A 23,435-nucleotide genomic window follows, 5' to 3' on the forward strand; every position below is an offset into this window, starting at 1 on the left:
AAAATTGGAAATGCTCTATTAACTATGAATGTAGCTTCTCTTTTCTGAGCAAGCTGCCCTGAAGGTAAATTAAAAAAAAAAAAAAAATCAATAATCCGGTCTTGCACATAACTTTGCTGTTTATCAATTCAATAGATGCATTACTAGAAGTCTTTTAGGTGCAGCTTGAAACTTGTCTCTGGAGTTCCCCTCATGACTCTTGCAGGTGGAATGCATTAGCTAAGTCTTCACCTATGTTAGGCAGGGAAATAGCTACATTTGTTTACTTGAAATAATTCCTTTCTCCAGTAAGAGCATTTTAATTTCCAGAGTTTCCTACACTTTCCAATGCAAGCACAGCTTTTTATTGTGCTAAACAAAGCCTTTATTTTATCAGTTATGCATCATAAGTTATTCCATAAAGTGAGTAGGAAATATTATTTTCTTTTCCAATTTAGGTTTGGTAAGCATCATTTGGATACAATCCCTCAGCAATGTAATGTAGGCAGATATAATTAGGGATATACATAGCATTCAATCTCACAAGTATCTGTCTTACAGTTTTAAGACTTTGCAACATACGTTGATCACATAGATTAATCATTTATGCCTATTTGGCATGTTATGAGAAACTTTGACAGTAAACTGTAGAAATTTCAGGAAAAAATATATAGTAGATTGCTTTTCAAGTAACAGGGTCACAGGTGCCTCCTCCCTCCTGTCTAGTACCTGATACCAGGCTACCTGTGCTAGCAATAAAGAAGAGAGAAGACTTTCACTGAGCAGGGGGTCCCTACTTCAACGACAAGCCAGCAGGCCTCTGCCACCCATGCACTGTCATGCTAGCACAGAGAGGAGAACAGTCTGCTGCTTACAGGACCAAAGTACAGAAAGCGACAAACACTTTATCCAGAAACAAATTGACCACAGTGGAAAAACCATAATTTTCTAAAACAGGATTTCCTTCATGGTCTGGTTAAGCAGCAGCAGTACCACATACTGCTCTTCAGTGGGGTCAAGCACAAAGCTACAAGCTTGCCCTCCAGTAAAATAAGTAAAGCAATAGTTTTAGACTCTTCCCAGGATTTTTAAATCTTTTACATAGCTCATGTAGCTATGCACAGTAACATAGCAAAGAGGAACATAAGTTCTGTGCATACACAAATGCCAGGATTGGGTACATACTCCAAACTGTCTTCTCTCAGATTCTATCTGTCACTTCTTTATCCAACAACCAACAGATCAATAGGTGGAAGGTTAAAAAAAAAAAAAAAACTGCACACAAACTACAGGATAAGTCCTCTTTCAGCATGCTAATGTTAATTAAAAATAAGACTCAATAAAAATGATTAAGTTTTTAACAAATTATTAGAAGGTTGACTTTGGTGTAGATCTAATAATTTGAGTGAAATATTTATAACTGTAGTTTCAAAGGAACCCCCTAAAACTGTCTTTTGCACAGGTTTATGCTAAACCTACAGCAAGATGAATGTTTAAAGAACAGTATCCTTAAAGCTACTCACATTGAAGAAATTATCCTAGGGATTGAACGTCTCTTTCAGTTGACAATGCAATCATAGAAAGAAAAGGAGGAAATGTAAGTTCCAAGAGATGGGAAATGGGAGGCTTGATTTCTTTTGCAAAATTAACTCTTGGGGCTGAAATAAAATTCAACCTGTTGGGTAAAATTTGGCTCTCTTCCTATTAAAATACCTTCCTAATCAGTTCAACATGTTAGATGTATATCAAACTGGACCTTGCACCTCTGGGGAAAACACTGCTGTTGATTTCTAATTTTATGTAGGGTAGTACCTAGAATATTTCACACACCCAGGCCTTTTTTGTTTTTAAACCAAGTATATCATTAGTATACAGAACTAACAGATAGTGCCAAGTCCTAATAAACAATGTCTAAAATATTTTTCTAATTAGCAAGAAGTAGTGAGGTGCCCAAAACTGAAGTCAGCAAAACGGCCTTTTACCACAGGACAAGGTAGTAATTCAGAGAAGCTAGATGTAATGCACTGAACTGTAACTTGGAGCACACACATATGCAAGGAAATATAATATCATAGCAACATTTTTCTCTGGTGAAACATTAGAGTACTTATTTTTAAGCACATATTTAAATCCAATCAACATTTAAAAGAATTAAAAAGTGTGTTGAAATGCTTTAGCAAGCTAGGCTCAAGAAATAACTCACTTCCATAAGTTACTCATGTTAGGCTATAATACCAACTGGAGTTGCCCACATATCCCCTTCCTGAAGATGAGGAGCCAGAACTCCAAGCAGCCTTCCCCCACTCCCAACTACTAATTTGTATCACTGTGCCACTGCAGGAACTTTACCACAGTAAGAAAACCAAAAAAACCCAACAAAAAAACCCCACCAAAAACAAAAACCAACAATAATAACAACAAAAAAAACCCCCACCCCACACACACCAGCAGTATCTTTCTATTTTACAGCCTTAAGAGCCAAGGGAAAGCAGGGAGGGATTAAGCAGGGGGGGATTTTTGTCTCAGCAGCGTGTCTGTGAGTCACGCTGCCTCCCGGGGCTGCTCCTTGGGTGGTATAGTTTACACACCATCCCTTGCTCAGAGGATGTGCCTAAAGTCACCATCAAGCCTTTTGCGAAGGGAACAAACAAAATTTTTACATATACTTGGTCATATGGTCTATGTGATGTTATTCAACATATAATTAACAAGAGCAAATTTTCTAAAGCTCAGACTGTTTGCTTCCAAAGAAATCCCAGTGGAAAGCATTTCTACTTCCACATTCCCCTGTTTTGAATATCTTTCTTTTTTTTTTTTTTGCTTTGGTTTTCCAGGTCCTCTTACAATTTATACCACCTACCCAGCAAATTTCAATGCAGTCAATACTGACTGACCACATCCATATAGCAACTCAATGCTTGTTCCAATTATTTTCAACAATATATGGATTAGATTACACACACGCTGCCAGAAAAAATGATCTACCTCAGTTTTAAATCATTAAGAATGACCCTCTGGAGACAATAACCTCTCCTAAATGTGAAAACTACAGACAAATGTCAGAATGCTGTCTGGCCCAGGAATGTTTCCTCATAACAAGGCTGATTTGTGCAATCAATGAGGCTGACAAAATCTCTGATGTGCTCTCAGGGCCTGATCCAAGGCACAGTGAAGTTTATGGTAACACTGCCATTGACTAGGGCTATGTGGGAAATATTTTTCTGACCCAAGAGAATTTTTGAGATTTTGAAAGCTTTTTCCCATCCTGAATGGGAAAGAAAAAATGAAATCTCAATTTTTGCAACCTGAAAATCTACTTGCATCACTCCCATAAAAAAGGCAAGATTTAAAAAAAAACAAAAACAAACAAAAAAATTTAAAAAAAAATTAACCTGACTAAAATAATTTGCTTAAAAGTGAAGGGAAAAAAGTTTTGAAACTAAAGCTCACATTTTCAAAATCAAAGACTTTGTATAAAGAAATTGGCATTTTTCAACAAAAATGGGACATCAAAAACTTGTTGAACAATTCCAACATTCTCTTCTAAACTGTAGAGTGGGCCTTTCCTGCGTAAGTGAGTACACCTGGGCTATTTTGCTCTTTCAAAAAATCCATCATATACAGGTACTCTAGTCTTCATAACAAGCACAATTTATGTTCCAGCAACTGAAGAGGGATGGTCTCTTATTGCACACCAATTGGTGGAAGCCATTTAATACAAGGAGTATAAAAAAAGTAGGGTAATTCCTCACAACTAATTACAAAATGTAAACACTACATCTTTCATTTTTAAATTATGCTTTCTTCAGCAAGGTGATAACTGTCAAATCACATCCTAAAGTAGCATTTTTCAGAATGCTGAAAGATTTGAAGGTCTTGAACCCCCGTGAGCCAAGCCCTCCATTCATGTTATAGCAGAAGCCACTGGATGGAGCTGTTATAAACAATCTCACGAGCTGTGAGAATGAGTCATGTTTAGTTTTTAAGACGACTGCATTGTCATTATCTTTAAGACATTTCCAATGGGAAAACTGTTGCAAGCAGCAAGGAAGGCTTCTCTTTGTTTAGAATATTTACACAGAGTTCTTATTAGGTAACAGAGATATGCCAGTTTTGCAGAAGCAGGGACCCTCTACAAAGGCCCTAAGATATGACTGATGTATTTTGTGTAATAAGAGCAAGTGGCACTAAGAATACACACCTACATCCCCATACCAGTTTCATTTCTTTTGAGGAGAAACCATCTCGGAAGACGCTTAATATGGATTATCATTCAAAAAGGTAAGCAGAACAACACAACCTCCACTCCATGTAGAGTGGAGAGAGAAAATGGAGGAATACACATCTATTGACTTACTGTAGTCATAAAAGGAAACATGCACAAAAGCTGGAATTTGAACTAAAAAATTCTGATAGCAAATGCGGAGGCAGTCTCCTATACATTAAGCAGTTCCTGCCAAAACTCGAGTCATTGCAATCCATAATTCTTAAGAGCAGTATTTTCCCAGACAAAACATCACTGTAGTTAACAGTAATACAGAGCTGAGGAGTTTGTTATTCATTCTGTATATGTGTGTGTATGTATAAATAGCTAGAGAACAATACTGAAAATCCAAGAACTAATAATGAATCAGGTGACAGCACCTGTAAATAAATGGGTTCCCCATGAGAACTTCTGAACTGACATTTTCCATCCATAACCAAATTCATCTCTGCCTCTAAGGGCCGTAAGAACTGTCTCACTTACAGAACCTAGAGCACACTTTTCTGCACAACAGAGAGAACAGAAAGCAGCCAAGACTTCAGCTGAGTGTTAAAAGAGCAGCAGGCTGTGTTCAGAAACATCCCACAGCAGTGCGCACTCTGTGCTCGATGACACCGCTATCCGCTGTGGAACTTGCCACTCCAGGTTCATATACGCACACTGTGGAGTAAATCCTCATGCTCCTTCTGCACCTGTGACTTTGACAACCAGCACAGTAAGTTAAGCTTCATATTTTTCATAATAATTTCAAAATAAGTGCATGTGTCAGCTTAGCCAGCAATCTACCTAGATATCTCCACCTCATATCTCTGGCTTTCGATGAGCTGTCGGGATATTCAGGATAGCAGTCCGTTCCCTCATTTCTAGCTAAAGCCTAAGGCCAGTTTTGTAGACACTCATTTAACCTCCCACTTTAAACCTCTTGCTGAGTGTGCCATGTTTTATATCACCCGCCACCTTTCCATAGCTATCATCTCAGCTCCCACAGCAAGCAAATTCAGCAGCTTTCCCAGCACAGGAGCCTTCTTGCAACGCTTCCTGGACAAAGCAGTACTAGAGGCCCACGACTACCCCAGCCCCTTATTCTCACATCCTTGCACCTATTCACGCTTTCATATGCATCAGGGCAATTCACTGCCTTCTTTCCAAACACCATCTAAATGCAAAGTCTCATCTGTTGCCTGAAAGGTTTTTAGATTATGTAGCAGATGGAAAAAAATGCTTAATTTGTCTCCAGTTTGTTGTATCAATGCTATGCATTGCACGTGCTGTTAAAAAAGAAACTGGGGAGTCAAAACATGCTTACATCTTGCTCCTTCATGGGTTATGGGTCAGGTGAGTTCCTCCAAGGCAAAGGAGAGATTGCATCTCTCCTGACACTAACTGAATAAAGTAAGCTTGAAGTTTCTAGAGGGTAGGATGGGTCCAGCTAACATTGTTAGACAGCAAGCAAAGAGCACAAAGGGAAGCTGGCAGACTCCTGAGAGGAGCAGGGACTTGCCTACAGCAAAGACCTTAAAAAAAACAAAAACCCCAACAACGAAAAGCAGCTTCAACATTTGCAGAAAGATGCAGAATATTCAAAGGCTCATAGACACTGCATGGAATTCGCTGCAACCTCAACAGTCACCAATAACTATTGGACACAAAGCAAGACTGAAGGATACAAAGCACACTGCAAGAATGTAGTCGGAGAATAAATGAGTTCAAGTGGTCTCACTCAGAAGTTGTGAGCTTTCTGCACCATGGGGTTATGTGCAGAGTTTTTTCTTGCTGTTTTTTAACAAAAACACAGCCTAAGAAACAGTGAGATTTTTGGAATCTTCTGGCATGTTTATTTCAGAAATAAATGGCATAGTTCTACCTCAAACCTAATGCATCATCCCCTTACAGATGGGCTCAAAAGATTATATATATATATATAAAGACTTGTCCTGGTTTCAGCTGGGATAGAGTTAACTGTCTTCCCAGTAGCTAGTACAGTGCTCTTTTGAGTTCAGTATGCCAGGAATGTTGATAACACTGATGTTTTCAGTTGTTGCTCAGTAGTGTTTAGACTATAGTCAAGGATTTTTCAGCTTCTCATGCCCAGCCAGCGAGAAAGCTGGAGGGGCACAAGAAGTTGGCACAGGACACAACCAGGGCACCTGACCCAAACTGGCCAACGGGGTATTCCATACCATGGGACGTCCCATCTAGTTTAGGAACTGGGAAGTGGGGGGGCAGGGAATCGCCGCTCGGGGACTGGCTGGGTGTTGGTCGGTGGGTGGTGAGCAATTGCCCTGCGCATCATTTGTACATTCCAATCCTTTTATTACTACTGTTGTCATTTTATTAGTGTTATCATTATCATTATTAGTTTCTTCTTTTCTGTTCTATTAAACCGTTCTTATCTCAACCCAGGAGTTTTACTTCTTTTCCCGATTTTCTCCCCCATCCCACTGGATGGGGGGGGAGTGAGTGAGCGGCTGCGTGGTGCTTAGTTGCTGGCTGGGGTTAAACCACGACAAGACTTCAATAAAAGAGTGTCAAAAAGCCATCAAGAGGTCTGTCCTGGAAGCAACAGAGAGATAAGTTAATATATGTACATTACTCGGCAACTGATCCGATGTTTAAAATACTCCTGAAAGATACACTTTCATTAATCGATAATCTCTAACTTTGTTCTCCATCCCTAGTTTTAGTTTCCCTCTGTATATTGAATAGGCTTCTATACAAAAATGACATGGTTTTATTCCTAATATGCATATTCACATGCATAAAGGATGATTGATTGTAAAGACAATGGATAATAATTCTATCTGTTCCCAGAATTATCATTTAATTAAATTTGGAAATTAGATGCTCTTTGGTATTCCTGGGGGTTTTTTAAGCAAAGCAAGCAGAAATAACTATATTGTTCTAATGCGGAGAGAATTTCCACATTGCTATCATGGCTTTATGATATGTATATGCATACAGCTGTTCATGCCAGTGAAAGCATGGAAAACTTTACATACAACTTTAAAGAAAACTTTTTTCACAAAAGTAGAAAATTAAACTTTCAATCTTTGAAAGGCCTTTTTGGTTTTATTCTTTCTTTCTGGCTCCATGTTGTGATTAAGTAGAAAAGGATAAAGAGTGAAAGAAAGTAAAAAAAGAAAAGGAGAATGAAAAAAATCAGGAAGGAAACAAAGCTGCAAACTCAAAAGTTCTATCAGTAATTTTTCCAGGTATAAGAATGCCTTCTCTAAACTTCTCTAAGAAGGAAAAGTACTTTCATTTCTCTTAATTTTGAAAAGTCTTTTCTTTGTCTGAATCTGCACTATTAGTACTATTGTTATTATGCTTGTTACAACAACACCAGTCATCACCAACAACTCCACAACTATAAGTACAATATACACACATGCACATATATACTAAAAAGACACCACCTTTTTATTAAAGGGGCACGTGATCTGTTAGCATTATATCATTTATACTTAACTAATGCATGTTCTTATCATTTACTGATTTTGGAAATGCAAGAGAACAGAAAGATTTACATAAAACATATCAGTTTTGTATGAAAAATAGAACAGGTCAGTCACAGAATTCTTCATCCCTGAGATAAAAGGGCAATTTACTTCCTCTGCTCTTTACTCGTACATACCACTTGCACTCTAGAGGACTGAACAATGCAATGAATTTTGAAATTAGAGACACCAGTGCTTCTAATGTTTTTTAAACCTAAGCTCATTTTTTTGGCAGGAACATAAGATAGCCCCATTCCTGATGATTAATGATCAAGAGACAGTTAGCTAGAGAAGGAATGTTGTTTTAAGTGCAAAGTCTAAACTTCATGGACTTACAGAATAACTTTTCCTGTCATTCTGGAGAAGAAAGAAAGTAAACCCAAGCCACTGAAGCCTTGATTGCACAGGCCTGCAATGATGACCAGAATCTCATGTCTCACTTTAAACATACACCACAATCATGATGAAATAACATATCAACACTGACATTTTTGAAAGGACGCTTTTTAGGTTAAGGCCAAAACCGACAGGTATCACAGGTAAACAGCATTAACTAAGAGGGAAAAAAAAAATCCTCTATTTTGTCAGTAAAACTGTTCCTTCAACATCCAAGCAACAGACAGGCATAGATGCATGCACTTGCTCCTTTTATGCTGTTGGGAATTTTGCCAGCATGTAAGACTAAACCACATTTCCATATCGTACCCAGATGTGCAATCAAGAGAACATCCTTGAGCATCACCTCCACAGTCTGCCCTAGGAATCAAAGCCATGCTTTATCCCACCCATCATTAACATCTCTTCATAATTCATCATCTAGTGAAAAAGGACAGCCTTTACACTGAAATACTGCACAAACTTAGTCCTGATTTATTTAATTTAATGGGTACTGTGACTACAAGACCTGCCTCTAATTTTCCATATTGTAAATTAACTGCTCGGAAGCAGCCAGCGTTTTCCCAGGCTTCAGCTACACTATTTGAGGCGATCCATTCCCTGTAGTAATTTCCACTGGGAAAAGGGAGGCAAAGTGATGCAGCTGTGAGGTGTCTGCCCTGTCTGACCCTGGGTCAGCAGCAGGCCATGCAGGCAGCAGCAATAGCCCAGGAGGTGCCGGAATCCCTCTTAACCTTGTGGAGGATTTTCACAGCACAGCATTTTTGCAGTGCAACTTTTCTCCCCCACCCCTGCCAGCCTGTAGCTAGCATTGCTTGAGAACAATACACAAATCTGATTGCAATTAGGTCAATAACAAATTCATGAAGGTTCAGCCCTCACCATCTGTCCAAAGGGAGCAAGGCTCTGTTTGGTTTGGGGCTTGGGCTTTTTTTTTCCCCCCTCTCATCCTCCTTTCTTATGAATACTATTTGACAAAGCCATCTACATAACAGAGAGATTTAATGGGTTTTATGGCAAAAAAACCCAAAAGAGCAAATTAAGGCAGTTCCAGTATTAATTCCCACCACATTGGAGCCTTACATAATTTATCATTTAACATGTACATAATTTAGCATGATTCAACATTCAAACACATTAAACAAAGAGAGAAAGACAATCGTGAAAGCCTACTAATAACTCCTCTGTAAAGGAAGAATTAGTAGTTATGTCTTTCTGAAATAGCAGTCCCACTAAAAACTTGTTTCAAAAAAAACTTAGGTGCACTTTGCATTAGAAGCAAAAAAATTGATCAATATATGACTAAATAGGAGGAATTTTATAGTTTGTTAATGACTGTCTTAAAATCTTTACTTTCTGTACACATACATACAGCCAGTAAATTCAGGTTTTGAAAGCAATTTAAATCTTGCTATATCCTGCCAGATACTTGCCTTGTGCTGCAAAGCTCTTCCAGAGGAAAAGGTCATGCATAGGTCTACACAGACTAGTGCCTCAGCCTATGGATATTTTACATGTGGTAACTTCCACGACACTACATTTCTGAATTAACTTGGATGGTTTGTGGCCCTGGGCCTTTACCCAAAGTGTTGCATATTCAGACCTCATTTCTATTCCATGAAGTGAAGAAAAAAAGTGCCATGAACCTGAAGGCAGCAAAAAGTCTCAGTGTACACTTACAGTGAGATATGTTGGAAAGTGCTGAGATATGACTGTATATCCAAACACCCGGCACCAGGTGTGTTTTAGGATGCTCTGCAGAGCCTGGGCTATTACAGCAACTGCATCAAAAACACATGGGCAAGGAGCGGGAAGATCTTTCTTCTAACATACTGAAACAATTTATCAGAGCAGATTTAATCATTTCACTCATGTTGAAGGGAGTAAATTCATGCTAAACTTGCCACACTGAAGATAATGGAACAAGTCATGGGAAGGAAGAAGTTGAAGAGCAACAAGGGAGAAAGCAGCAAAATTATTTGCTTTGTTTTAAGATACTCTGTAAGGTTATGTCATCACACTGAGAAATGGGGATGAGTAATTTATTCAGATCATGGATTTTCCACCCAGGATTTTTTGAGCTTTGCCTCAGTCAATACAAACAGTTCAACATCACAGTTTTCAAAAATATGGTGATTTTCTATATTAAGAAAATGCTTAACATTTGTATTCTAAAAACTGATACTTTTCTACATGTCAACCAAAAAACCTCTTTATTTCCCTACATTGCTCAACATCTGAAGCCTGAAAGACATCTTTGCACACTGACATAGCTATCTAGAAAGTGGGAATACACCAGGCAGTAGAACTCATAAATTATCTGCCATATGTGGAAAAGTTAGTTAACATCACCTTTGCCCTTTCATCCCCTAAAAAGATGGTTGCACATAATCACAGGTTATTAAATGGACAGATTAAGAAGTTGAGGGACCGGGGGGGAACAGAGATCAATTCTTCCACTTACAAATAATTAAGACATAGGAGGAGAGGTTGATTTTATTTCTAATTATATGACTAACCCCAAGTTATAGTTATAGCATTGAATTCAAACATTAGTGATGAAAAAATAAAGATTTAAGCAGAATTAGAAAAGATTGAATATCTAAAAGTATTCAGCATTGGCTGAAATGAGTATAAGGGAGCTTCAGTATGGGCTTGAAGTGAGTCACAACTGGGTACAAACTGGTTTTGAAAACTTGTTTCTAGGCCTGTATTTCAGCAATTTAGTAAGAGTCAGGGACATGCGTTCAAAGCCTGCTCCAAAATCCATCTCCCTGATAATCCAGCACTGGTGAGTCATCCTATTTTGTGTGACTATGGAACTGAGCACCAGAAGAGCTGCAGCTGTATTTTAGTAACATATTCATGGATTGACCATTCCTGGCATTGTGGAAAGAGAAGAGCAAAGGATGCAACCATAGCCTATCCCTCTAGTCACAGGCAGATCACTGAAACCTTACCCAGGCCTACCCACAAAGAGGAAGTTGGTACCTCAAAGTTAACTTAATCCTTCCTTTGTGGGACTGGGAAACTCTCACCTCAGATATCTTTCACCAGTGCACTTACTCCACTCTTACTCTACTTGATGACTCCTGAAGATAACTTTGAACCTTTGGAGGAGCCTGCAGCCGTAGCAATGCAAAAAGGTGTGCCTAGAAACCAAACTCAGTGTTTTACCATTAAGCTTTTCTAATCGAATATTTCTCCCTCTGCACTCTTTATATACTGAATATTAACCAAGGGGGGATTGATTTGAAAGAAGATAGGGTTTTTTTGGTTTTAATAACTCTATACTGATGTCAAAGGAAGTTTTACCTCCAAATTTAGCGAAAGCAGAACTTGGTGATTATATTATATCTTTAGATAGCTTAAGCTCAGAATTCAATGATATTTCATGTTCTGGCTACTGACAACCTTTATCAGACACTTCTTGTCATTCATTGCTTCTACAGTCTGCAGATATCTTTTGTAATGAATAAACCTGTTTACATAAAGTTGGAGATGTTTCAGTCCGTGGCACTGTGTGAGTGACACAGTTATTTATGACACCCTAAGGAATGATTTGTTTTACTACATTTTTTTTGTCAAATAATGAGATCTTTATGCACAAAAAAAAGGCAAATTTAATTTAGCATAATATTTGTTGGAAGGTGCAGAAGTCTAAACAACACCTAGAGTACTCTTAGATAGAGCAAGGCCAAGAGGAAAGGTCAGGTCTGATGCATTGTGGAACAAGGCCAATAGTATATCTTTCCAAAATATTATTCTAACATCTTATTGACGAAGTCAGCAGGGCTGAAACAGGCAGTCTGTGGGATCAACATCCAGTTTTACTATGGGAATTTTGGAAGCTTCATAAATCCTTATCCAAAATATTTAAGTCTGCTGGGCTTAAATTTAATGGCATTTGGATTGCATGATACATCCTCCTTCTGATAAAGCCAGAAAGTTAAATTCTTCAGCAAAACATTTTTTACACCATTTTTAACAAAACAGAGAGTGCACAGATATATGAAAGCATGAAACAAAGCTGCTTTCTCCTCAGACCTTCTACAAATTATTCAGAGTTCAGCTAAGTTCATTGCAAGAAGTGAGGTTTTAGTATAATTACCCTTTTCTTTGAGACTGATTACACCATTGCCATCCTCCACTTAACAATACTGTTAAAAAAGTAAAATTCCCTACAAATGTATAGAATTTTCTTATGTGGAAACATATTTCAAATGACACTCAAAGACTGGTTTTTAAGAGTGCCTGACACCCAGAAGCTTCTGGCATAAAATTGAACATAAGTTTTTCAAATTAAGATTAGCAGGCAATACCCAGCAGTTTCTGAAAAAACAGCCACATTTGAGCCTTATCTGAAAGTCTGTCCTTGATTACAGAAACTCAGTAAGATCAGTTCTGAGAAGGGAGACTCATCACTACTCGCAAAACACTTTGCTGCCCTACAGTATCAGGACTTGGCAAGAACGGCGTATATTCTTCACTGTCAGTTTCAATCAGGACTAAATGAAGCCAAGAATTTTAGTTAAGGTAAATGTTGAATTTTTAATATTTAATAAAATCACCCCAACCCTATGAACCCATTATCTAATAAAAAAATATCTCTGCCTTCAGAGTAAGAAGAACAAGAATTTAAACTTTGAAGGGAATAATGCAGTGAATTATTACATTCAGGAATTATATTCTTAACCAGTGTAAACTGGCACAACTTCAACAAAGATCTGTTGATTAGCATCGGTACATGATCTTGTCTAACCTGTTTAGCACTGACGTACACATGCACTTTTGTGGTATTAGCCTCACAATATCTAACGTTTGCTTTCAGCTGTCAGCAGGTACTAGTCAAAGAAAAAGATAATTCCTCACTTTAAGTTTTTCTTTCCCATTTTGTACAAATTCCAAAACTCTATTTTCTTTTATTGTACTTTGGTTATTTTTGCTCATGGAGGCTTTGGGACAGCAGCAGTGGAAACTGAAGCCGTCTGGTTAATCTGAGGTCAAATTTTGTGTAGGCAGCTGCAATTCAAACATCCCCACCCTGCCCTACCACTAACCCGAACTCTGACCTGCTGGGACCACCCCCTCACTCCTGCAGCATCTTGGTCCACATTTCTACCAAGTGAACACAGTTAGCTAAAATGCCAAAATATCTATGTGTGAAAATAGATACAGGCACTGTCAGGTCTCTGTGACTTTTTCTGTTGGACAATAACCAAGACCACCAAATGCATCTGGCAGTCTGGAATCTACTGATGAATCAAGTCACTTAGTACATGTACTTTGTCCTTGTGAACAAGTTAAACTGCTGCTTCAGTTCAAAATGTAAGGGAAAAAGAAAACACACACACAGAGCCATGGCCATACTGCAACCTTATGCATCTACAGCAAGGCTCCTAAGCCCATCTCTAAATCTGTGACAAATGCAAAAACATTGAGCATCCCAAATTCACATCAACTGTACTCACAGCAGACTGCTAGGTGTTGAGCACTTCTGAAGTCAAGCCACTGATTCAGAGACCTGAATATGGATTTAAAACTTGAATTTCCTAGGGTATGTAAGCGATCAATCTGATAAGTTTCCCCGATACGTGGATATGGTCTTCAGGAACTTTGAAAATCCCATCCCAGAAATCTACAATAAATTCTGGCTTCTGAACATTTATGTTACATGCATTACTTTAACACTTAAGCTCACAAGCAATGTCAACTTCATTGATTTTGGTGCTGTAGCACTGTACAGAGAGCATCAACTGTGGAGAGCTGACCACCTGAATGGTTAAGACAGAGGAAGGGTGAGAGGAAATTTTACCATCCTCATTTCACAGATGGGAGACTGAAGCACAAAGAAGGAAAGAAAGGGCAGGAAAGAAGGGAAAGATGTAAGGGATATGTTCAAGGCCACCCAGGAAGATGGTTGCAGAGTGAGAAAATGAATCCACATTTCTCCCTCCACCCCCTTTCCCTCCTCTCCGTATACAAGGTCTCCACTCTCAGAGCTGTGTAAGAGTTTATATGGGTCAATGCTATTGTGTACGGTCATTACCAAGAGGACCCCACGTCTTCACAGGTGCAGAAGGGTAGAGCTCAATCTGCAGCTCTTGAATCAGTCCAGCAGAGAAAGGAACAGTGTATAAGTGAGCACTCACATCCTGCTCCCGAGATTCAAGGAAGGAAAAAGAGCAGGCAACAGAATCCTCAGTAAGGACTGCAGCAAAAAAATCACAGAGAAGCATGGTAGATGAGCATTACCTGATCAACACCGACTACTGAAGAAGTAGCAGAAAAGGAGGTAGGCTAAATAAGCATTTTAAAAGGCCAATTCTGCCTATTTTAGAAAAAGCAGAACAACATAGGCCAACATGAAGACACAGGAGCTAAGAGCCAGAAAATGAAGGGTTTAAGTCTAAGTGGGCTGATGACTCACTGTGCTACTTCTGTGCAAGTCACCCCAACCCTTCCCCTTCACTAGTTTCAAACTATAAATGCCTTGAGGCAAGGACTGTGATGACATCTATCTTCATTTAACACTGACCCATGGACAGTCATCATACTTGAGTTTGAACCCTCTTACTACTTGGACAAAGTTTGTAATGCAATTCTGAAAGCTTTTTAAGCCCATAATAGCTTATGTAGCTACAGGTTCAGTTTATTGCCTAAAAATTGTTTTTAAATAGGTTAAAATTATCAACCACAAGAACAGGCAGGATGGAAGGGGGAAGAGTTACTGAAATATTGGCCAACCTATGTTTTTTAAATCCTCTCCAAATGAGAAAGTTTGCCCCTGGATGACAGAAAAAAAGCCCAAGCATAGGATGCCCCCAGCCACACACAGGCACAGGCAGGCACAGAAAGCAGCAACACAGCTCTGCTGTGGAATCACACTACTGGCACAAATGGACCTGAGTGTTGGTTTTATAGGTTCCCTGTACAGGGAGGACACATCTTGTGGGTCTGCACAGAAAAGCCCCAGTAATTGTGGCTTTTAGGAATTGCTATTACTGGATTTTAAAACCCACAGGAAAAGAGCTGGCTTGATTGTCTCCCAACTAACTGGAAACGTGGTCCAGCATGCTGAATCAAAGACATCCAACTGAGCTTTAGGTAACACCTATAGTGTCACTGATAGCCCAGTTGACCAACAGAGTTCCCCATCTCTGACAAGCAAGGATGGATTTCCGTTTAGATTTTTATTGGAAGTGTTTGATACACACAGACCAGTAAAACTAAGAAGATTATTAGTTAGCTACAGTGCTGTATATTCTGGAAACCAGACATTACATCCACCACTAGGCTTTGGTCTACACACCGAACATTGCATCCACTTCAGCATTTGTGTTCAGAGCAACAGTGCTATTTTTCAAGCAAATCCACCAACTGTCCCCACTGATCACATCCAGGCTTGCCTTAGTATGGTTTAGGGTAGCACACAAGCTAGGCACCTTCTCTCAAAAGTTTTGGACCATAGGCATGGAGATATATTCAGTCCAAAATATATCCCCCCACCCAGCACTGATGCACATACAGCAGATATTCAAGGGGGTCTGCACTGTCTGCTTTGATCTACTGTTACACTCCTACTGCACCAGATTACTCACTAAAAAAGCCAAAGCAACTTGGAAATTACTGAGAATTAATTGCTCTGTTGATGTGAGCATTTCAATAATAAATAATCACCACAAATAAAGAGATAAAAGTGAAAAGAAACTATAACAAAATTCCTGCAGAAAAAGCAGCATGGCAGTATGTGTAAACTGAAAATGTAGGAAACAAGTCACAGCACAAGTCTTGTCTGTACCACTATAAAAATGATTTTCACTAAAAAGCTGGTCTTTTGAGAACAGCAGAGTTCTGTTCACATAAAATGTTGTCCCTCTGAAAAAAATAGGTTGTAAGTAGACATATTTCCTCCAGAAATATGAATTTCAATTCTTTTTGTATTTATTTCTTCAAAAATAGAAGAATCACTGAAAAATAGAAGTGTCAAGTCTGCAGTTCAACAATTACACTAATTAAGTTTTCATTTTATTTAGATCAAATGTCAGACTGCTTAAATTTTTGCTTTACTAACATTTCAAGTTTTTGTTCTGACTTACAGGCAAGTTAGCCTTTAAGATAATGAACCTCTTACACAAAGAAAGATTGTCACCTACACTCTTAAAGGAGAAACAGAGATTAAGTATTACTACTTTATAGAGGTGTCAGCTGGTTCAAAACCTGTCAATAAGCACAAGATCCCCCTCACATATACCTTTCCCCTATGTAATTGACCCAAAATCTGGAAAAAAAAAATCGAATAAATGTACAGCTTAAAATTACACCTCATCATTTTCCCAGCCAGCAGTTTGTCAATATTAGCCCCTTATTAATAGTTAGTCCCACAAAAATCAAGATTATGAGAAAATTTTACTTTCTACCGATGTCATAGTAATGAAGAAGGTAAGTACAATTTAAGGAAAAATAAAAATAAGAAAATCTCAGCATCAAACTCCATCCACACACTTTTGCCCAGAAGATAGGGTTTGGCGTCCAGTTGCCCAGTCATCCCTGATTTCATCGAATACTGTAAACACAGTCATCATTAAAATCTCCATTTCAAAACTCACCAGGTAGGGTACATATACATGGTAGGACACGATAGCACTCTTGAGGTTTTCAGCCCAAGATGTTTACAGGCTATAATGAAAACCAAAAGTTTCTTCCATTGCCCAAATCAATACACATTCCTTTAACCCACTGGCAAATAGGAGACTGAGGAGAGATTCACAGTGATTAATCAAATTTTTCCTGACAGTTTAATGGGATTCTAGGAGTGCCATATTAGCCAGCAGAATACCAATACAGCTTTTCTTTCTGCCTTTTCACCAGTGAGAAGTTTGCATAAGTTTGGAGTTAAAACAGATACACAAACAATTCTAACACTACTGAATGGAAGTATACCTCTGCATTTTTAGACTGAATGGGAGTTCCAGCCCAGAACAGAAACAGCAAACATTAGAACACCACCAACTTGATCTGAGTTAGTATGACTGCTGTGACATTATACTGTTTTCTCAGGAAAGGGAAAGAGCTATTTCTCTCAGGTTCCATTAATCTTCTTGGAAAGCCCAGTCTAGAGGTGACGAGGAGAAAAACAAATAACACTCAGCTATATGAAGCAGAACATCCAACCCAGATCTGCTTGCTTAGAGACAGATGGCAAATACAGTCAGTGCTCTGAAACTACAGCTGTGTGTCTGAGATCTCTCAGATCTATGTGTGTGATCATTAAATATTTTCAGATTATCTAATAGAGCAGAGTCTCCTGGAAATTTGGGGTTCCAGATTTTTGTTTTCTTTACAGAGGACCACATTAAACTTAACCAGAACAAAGTCAAAAGAAAACAGTTCTCAAGCTTTTCTATTTAAAAGTGTTATGAGTACACACGCACTCTGAGTGGGCTTAATTTTCTCCTGCAAGTGCAATTTGCTCACACTCTGTATAAGCAGGAACAGTTAGGAACAAATTACTACAGGAAGGTGGAAGAGCTCTCACTGCACCTCTCCAGTCTGGACACCTGCCAAGTGTGCATCACCCTCTTCCTTCTCCATTTGCTCCAGAGGATAGCTTCAGCTTTCCTTGGTACCCAGGGGCTCAGCACAACACCACCTACATGCCTGCATGTTTAGAGAGCTCCTTATAGAGTCTATGGCTGTGTACCCAGTCTGTTGCATATACAGATATTGCTAGTCAGATATCTATTTAGCCCAGTGCAGATACCAACATCCTGTGTACAAGTGCAGAAAGTATACACTGGCAGGGCTCACACATAACAGTAACTGCACTGAGACTGAGAAAGCATTTATCTTGTGCTTGTTCAGTCATAGAGGGGATCTCTCTCATGATCCTCCCTAAATATAATTTATTATTCTCTCGACAACTATTTTTTTTAGATATTTGGCTCTCTCCCAACATAGGTGGCTTATTCAAAGTCCTATCAGCAATGCTGCACACTATTCAGACTGGAGTGAAGGAAGAAGTTACCCAGTGACACACTGTGTACCTTCCATCACTACCTCTTCCCAATACACATGAGCTCCTCAGTCCTAAAAGCCTGGCTAGCATTCAGTTCCCAAGGCTAGAGAACATCATCATAGTTCATTATTACAACTGGCATTACAACCAAGTTGGCAAGAACCTGACAATATACCAGGTTAGGACTGAACATTCACTATTAATACTCATCAAATATCTCAGGAAGAAGTTGCTCTCCAGGAAAAAGCTTTACTCTTTTGGGGTGGGAGGTATCTGTTTTGACAACATTTAATATCAAAAAGGCCAAATGTCTTATTTCAGTATCCTCCTGACTTCTTATTTCAAGATATTTTTCCAGTAAGTCAAAGCAAACTTTGGCTTTGCCTTTTAGTTGCACTACACAAAGCAAAATAACTTCATCTGAATAAAAATTTGAGCACTTCTGAATCAATATTTTTACTGAAACATGTTTGGCAAGAGTTAAAAAAAGTATTGATTTGGAAGAGGGGGTTTGGGGTTTTTTTGTTGGTTTGGGTTTGGGGGGGGGGGGGTGTTTGGGGTTTGTTTTTTTTTTGGTTGGTTGGTTGGGGTTTTTTTGAAGAGTCCATATTGATCATCGAAATCCCATTTCCTGTATAGCTAAGCGTGCTTCCATTTCTTATTACTCGTTACACGTGTGAGGGGGTTTTTTTGTTTGTTTGACTTTAAGTGCATAAAATCCTTCATGAAGGCTATTAAAGGTACGTTTTTAAAATGGCTTGAGACCCTAACTCACCTAAAAGACCACCACCAAAATCTTGCCTTAAAACACGGTCCATATAAAACACTACAAACAAATGCAAATATGGAGGCAGGTTCTCCTGTTACCTGATTTGTGACCATGATTTATTCTCTGGAGTCACAGTCATTCAGACTGTAAGTCAAGTTTTCCAGGTAGAAGCAGATCTGAAAATGAACAGTACAAAAAAAGTAGTTCAGTTCGATATCTAGACAACTGATTTGTCAGCCTGAAGAATCAAAGAAGAATTTGCTTTCAAAGGACAATGACATTTAGCTGTGTGAAGTCCATTATAATCCTGCCATCTTCTGACAACCAAATAAACTGATATGTATATATACATGACCACAAACTGAAAAGGTCCTGAATCAGTGAGTACCACACAATTAAAGTCTTAGGCAATGAGTCCCTAGGAAAAGGTCTGTTTACTTCACAAAAACAGAACAAGTAGGCTAGATTGCAAAGCAATTTTTCTTTCTGGCTATGATTGATAAAACTCATATGCATGCAAATGGAGGGAAAAGAACAACAACAACAAAAATTTTGTGAAGCTGCATTAACCTGTTTATTTAGAAAGCTCATCTCCAGGTTCAGAGCAACACTTCATTAGATAGCTTTGTTCTACAGAATTTCTTGGTGATGTAAACTACAGACACCCTATGATAGTGGCTTGCAAAGTAAATAACTTGTATGTAAAGTTTATGCAAACAAGAAAACCAAAACAATCCCTCTCATTATTTTCTTCAACCAATTATGTCAAATACAAACAAACAAAGATATCACTTATGTGCAGAGAACACAGACCAATGCTGGTTTCACAGAGGAGTGACCAACTCCAGTAAATTAAATGCCCAGGGCTTCAGAGGCTTCATCTGGTCCTAATTTTCAAATTGGTAGTAAAATTATATTGTTTTTTCACTTTCATTGTAGCTTGTTTTCATCTAGTTTATGTTCCAAGACATCCTGTTTTTCAAGCTCTGATTTGTCACATTAAAAAAAAAAATGGACTTGAAAAATGTACAATAGCCAACGCAGTGGCACTGCTAAGGCAGCTGAGCTCCTGCACTCTCAGCTGGCTGTAGAATCTCTCTTCCTTAAGCCAATAAAAGTTGGGAGTAGAAAGGTATATAAGTTACACACAGTGGACTTGGCATAGGTGGAAAGCATACAACTGCTTTACCTTCCAGAAAGAGGGTAAAAGCACCACTTCCTCCTCCAATTCTCTGCAGGACCACACTCTCCTACACTGCATTTTGGCCTCTCTGAGGTGTGCCTAACATTTATGAACTGCAGAGTGTCTTTATACCTATTCCAATACACTGCAGTCTACCGACAGAGCAGGAGAGGAAAGGAAAAGAGAAGAATGAAGTTGTCATCACCACCAAGTGTAGCCTCTCAACCATAGCGCATCATCCCTCACCTTCCCTAGCACCAGCAACCTACAGGAATCAATTCACTAAAGACTTGTGGAGATGAGTTCATAATAGCAATTAATATACAGTTGCAGTACCTCTAATGCCATGTACAACATAAATCACAGTAATTTGCATAAGGACAGTTAGTCCTCTCATATTACCAAGAATGACAAGCCTTAGCCAACTTCCCAGACAAAACTTTAATAGACAATATGGCTATACGTGCTTAGAATACAACTGTGGCACATGTTGAACTACAGCTGTAAAATGGAGTTTGGTGTCAACTGCAAAACATCCCCAAGAAGGATAAATATATGGTGATTAGGCTGTGCTGAGCTCCATGCTGCTTCAGGAACATTGTCATCAGTGCCAGAGGGAGATAGAGTTACACACTCACAGCACCATGCTTGACCGCAGCAGAGAAGTATTCCAAGGATCAATTTGTTACCCATAAAGTGAAACCACAGTTTTTACTGGTCCCATCCAGATTAAATTAGAACATTTCTAAAAGTTAATTTTGCAGATGTTTCCAAAACACCCTATCTCTGTGCAACAGGCCAGATAGGAGGACACTCATTTGGAAGACAGTATACCAACATTTCCCAAAAGATCTAAACAATCTCTCCCAAACACCTGATTAATTGAATGATCTTTATTGAAACAGATGTACACAAACCTTGTGCACATGTATTTCATATGAAAGATTCCACTAAATCAAATAAACACTATTCTCCTCCAGCTTTCCCACCTCCCCCTTGAAATGAGAGTCTAATTTCACATCCTCTAGTCTGAAAAAATAAATAATTAAGAAAGCAGCTTGCAGCCCCTCAGTCAGACAGATTTCCCAGGGTAGGATTGTTCAGCCTCAGCACTCCCATCACAGCTTTGCCTCCCACCCTGTTTCTGACTTTAAATCCTGCTGCCAAAATATCTCTCACTGTCCCTCCATATATTCCTAGTTTTCTTTCTTCACTTGCAGGATCACATATCTGCAGCTCTCTCAAGACCCTGCAGGACCTTTCTTGGCTGGTGTAAATCAGAAGGAACTTTTCTTATCCAAGTAACAGCAATTCCAGCCTACAACAGCAGTGAATTTGGCCTTTCCCTCAGCCTTTCTATCCCCAAGTTCATTTAATGAGCCCATGCCTCTTTCCTTCTAGGAATTCAGTATCAGGACTCAGGTTTTCCTCATTCACCATAGATTTGACCCTGAGCACACTGAAATTAACTGTGAAGTTTGCATCTGACTCGGTTTCCAAGAATTTTATTTTGGTTCATTTACTCTGGCTACCTTTACACTCCTCATCAACAGACTATGATGGACAAGATAAGCTCCACAGGAAGATGCTGGCACAACTGCCCTTCCTTGTAACTATCTATTAACAGGTGCAATGAGACCAAAAAGAAAATAAAAGCCATGATACCTGGCACTAAAGGAGTCTTTCTACTGACTCTAAAAGGATCTCCATGTTTCAAGAAATTTCTCTTTTTCACCTAAAAATATGTCCTTCCCTTCATCTATCTCTATAGGGATTTTCAAGGGGGCAATTTAAATTGAGGGAGTTGGGTGTTTACCAAGGACCCTTTAAAATACCAGTGGTTGCTACAGGTTGACTTAATCCTGTTTTGTCTCAGCTCCTATTGCTAAGACTTTGCTGTTCATTTTAATAGTAGCTAAAGAGGCAAATCAAAAAGGCTTTTACATCCCTGGTTTTGAATGCTGCTCTTAGAAGGGAGGAGGAAAAAAAAGAGTCAGGGTAATGTTACTTGAATTTTCTCAAGAACTCACAACATAAAACTGTAAGAAAGAGTTGCCTCATCTTTAACAGTGCTATGGTTTAGTCATTTAGAAACACTTGCCTTAATTCTTTTTATTTTTCTTTTTTTTTTTTTTTTTGCAAGGACTGCCCTGTACATTGACAGGTACATCTACTTAAAGATGTAAAGTTTTGTCTTTTAAAACGGAATGCAAGAACAGCAGCTTCATTTGTACCTTATTCTTCCTCTTTTGCATACAATCAGATGGGTGAAAGAGGCAGGGGGTGGGGAAGAATTCCACAACATAATCATTTGGCAACTTATATTATTTCCTTTCAAAGGGCATTACAATACACTTCTCTCACTTGGGGAACTTCAAGAGAAGATAATTATTCTTGTCTGCCTTGTAATATATATTAAAAATGTTCAAATGTGGCTTTCCAGGGAATTCTGCCAAATATTTTTAGGCACCAGACCCAGCTTTACTTAATTTTATATTGCCTTCTTAGTCTATTATAAAATACCCTTCCATGCAGTTTGAATTTGGTAAAAAGGCTGAAGCATACTAATTTATATTAGAAACATAAAAATGCTTCTTTCCATGAAATAGAGATCTTTAACTCCTAACGTGACAGCTATTCAGATGTACAGTAATTAAAGTGTTTCTACACAGCTTAATGCACATCAGCGAGCTTTTACTGCCACAAAACCCAAACAGAAACAGAGCGAGGTTTTTTTAGGAGACAACATACCAAGAACAGAAAGTAGTTTTAAACATTTTTGTTTTACAAGCACTTTATTAGTAGTATAACAGTAGCACCTTGAGACTCCAAAGAAGACCAGAGCCCTGCTGCACTAGGCATTATAAAAGCTTCAAAGATGCAAATCCTAAACCTTTAAGTGCTGTCATCAACTACAGTAAAGTGTGGGATTACACTACTTTTTTTTTTTAAAAAGCTATTTGAGATAACAATCATCTCTTATTATTAGCAATAATATTTATTACAAGGGATAAAACAATGGCAGTGGGCAAACCAATCTGCTCCAAGGAGTTTACAGTCCAAGCAAACAAGAATGCCAAGCCTGCACACACAGACAGAGCTCATTATACAAGAGTAGAATATGTAGAGTTGGAAAAAGATAAGCTAAGTAACAGAGAGGGCGGGCTAAAACAGATGTGGAGTGAATTTGAAGAGGCTACGCCCACAGTACCACAAGGCAAATAAATAGTACAGAGCTGGCAGTCTCAGGACAAAGAGCAAGTGGGAAACAGAGAGGCACAGACATTTGCTCTAAATAACACAGCAGAGCAACTAGAAGTGAGAAGCCT

This window comes from Haliaeetus leucocephalus, unplaced genomic scaffold (genome assembly GCF_000737465.1).
Source record: "Haliaeetus leucocephalus isolate CR32 unplaced genomic scaffold, Haliaeetus_leucocephalus-4.0 Scaffold450, whole genome shotgun sequence".
Taxonomy (NCBI): domain Eukaryota; kingdom Metazoa; phylum Chordata; class Aves; order Accipitriformes; family Accipitridae; genus Haliaeetus; species Haliaeetus leucocephalus.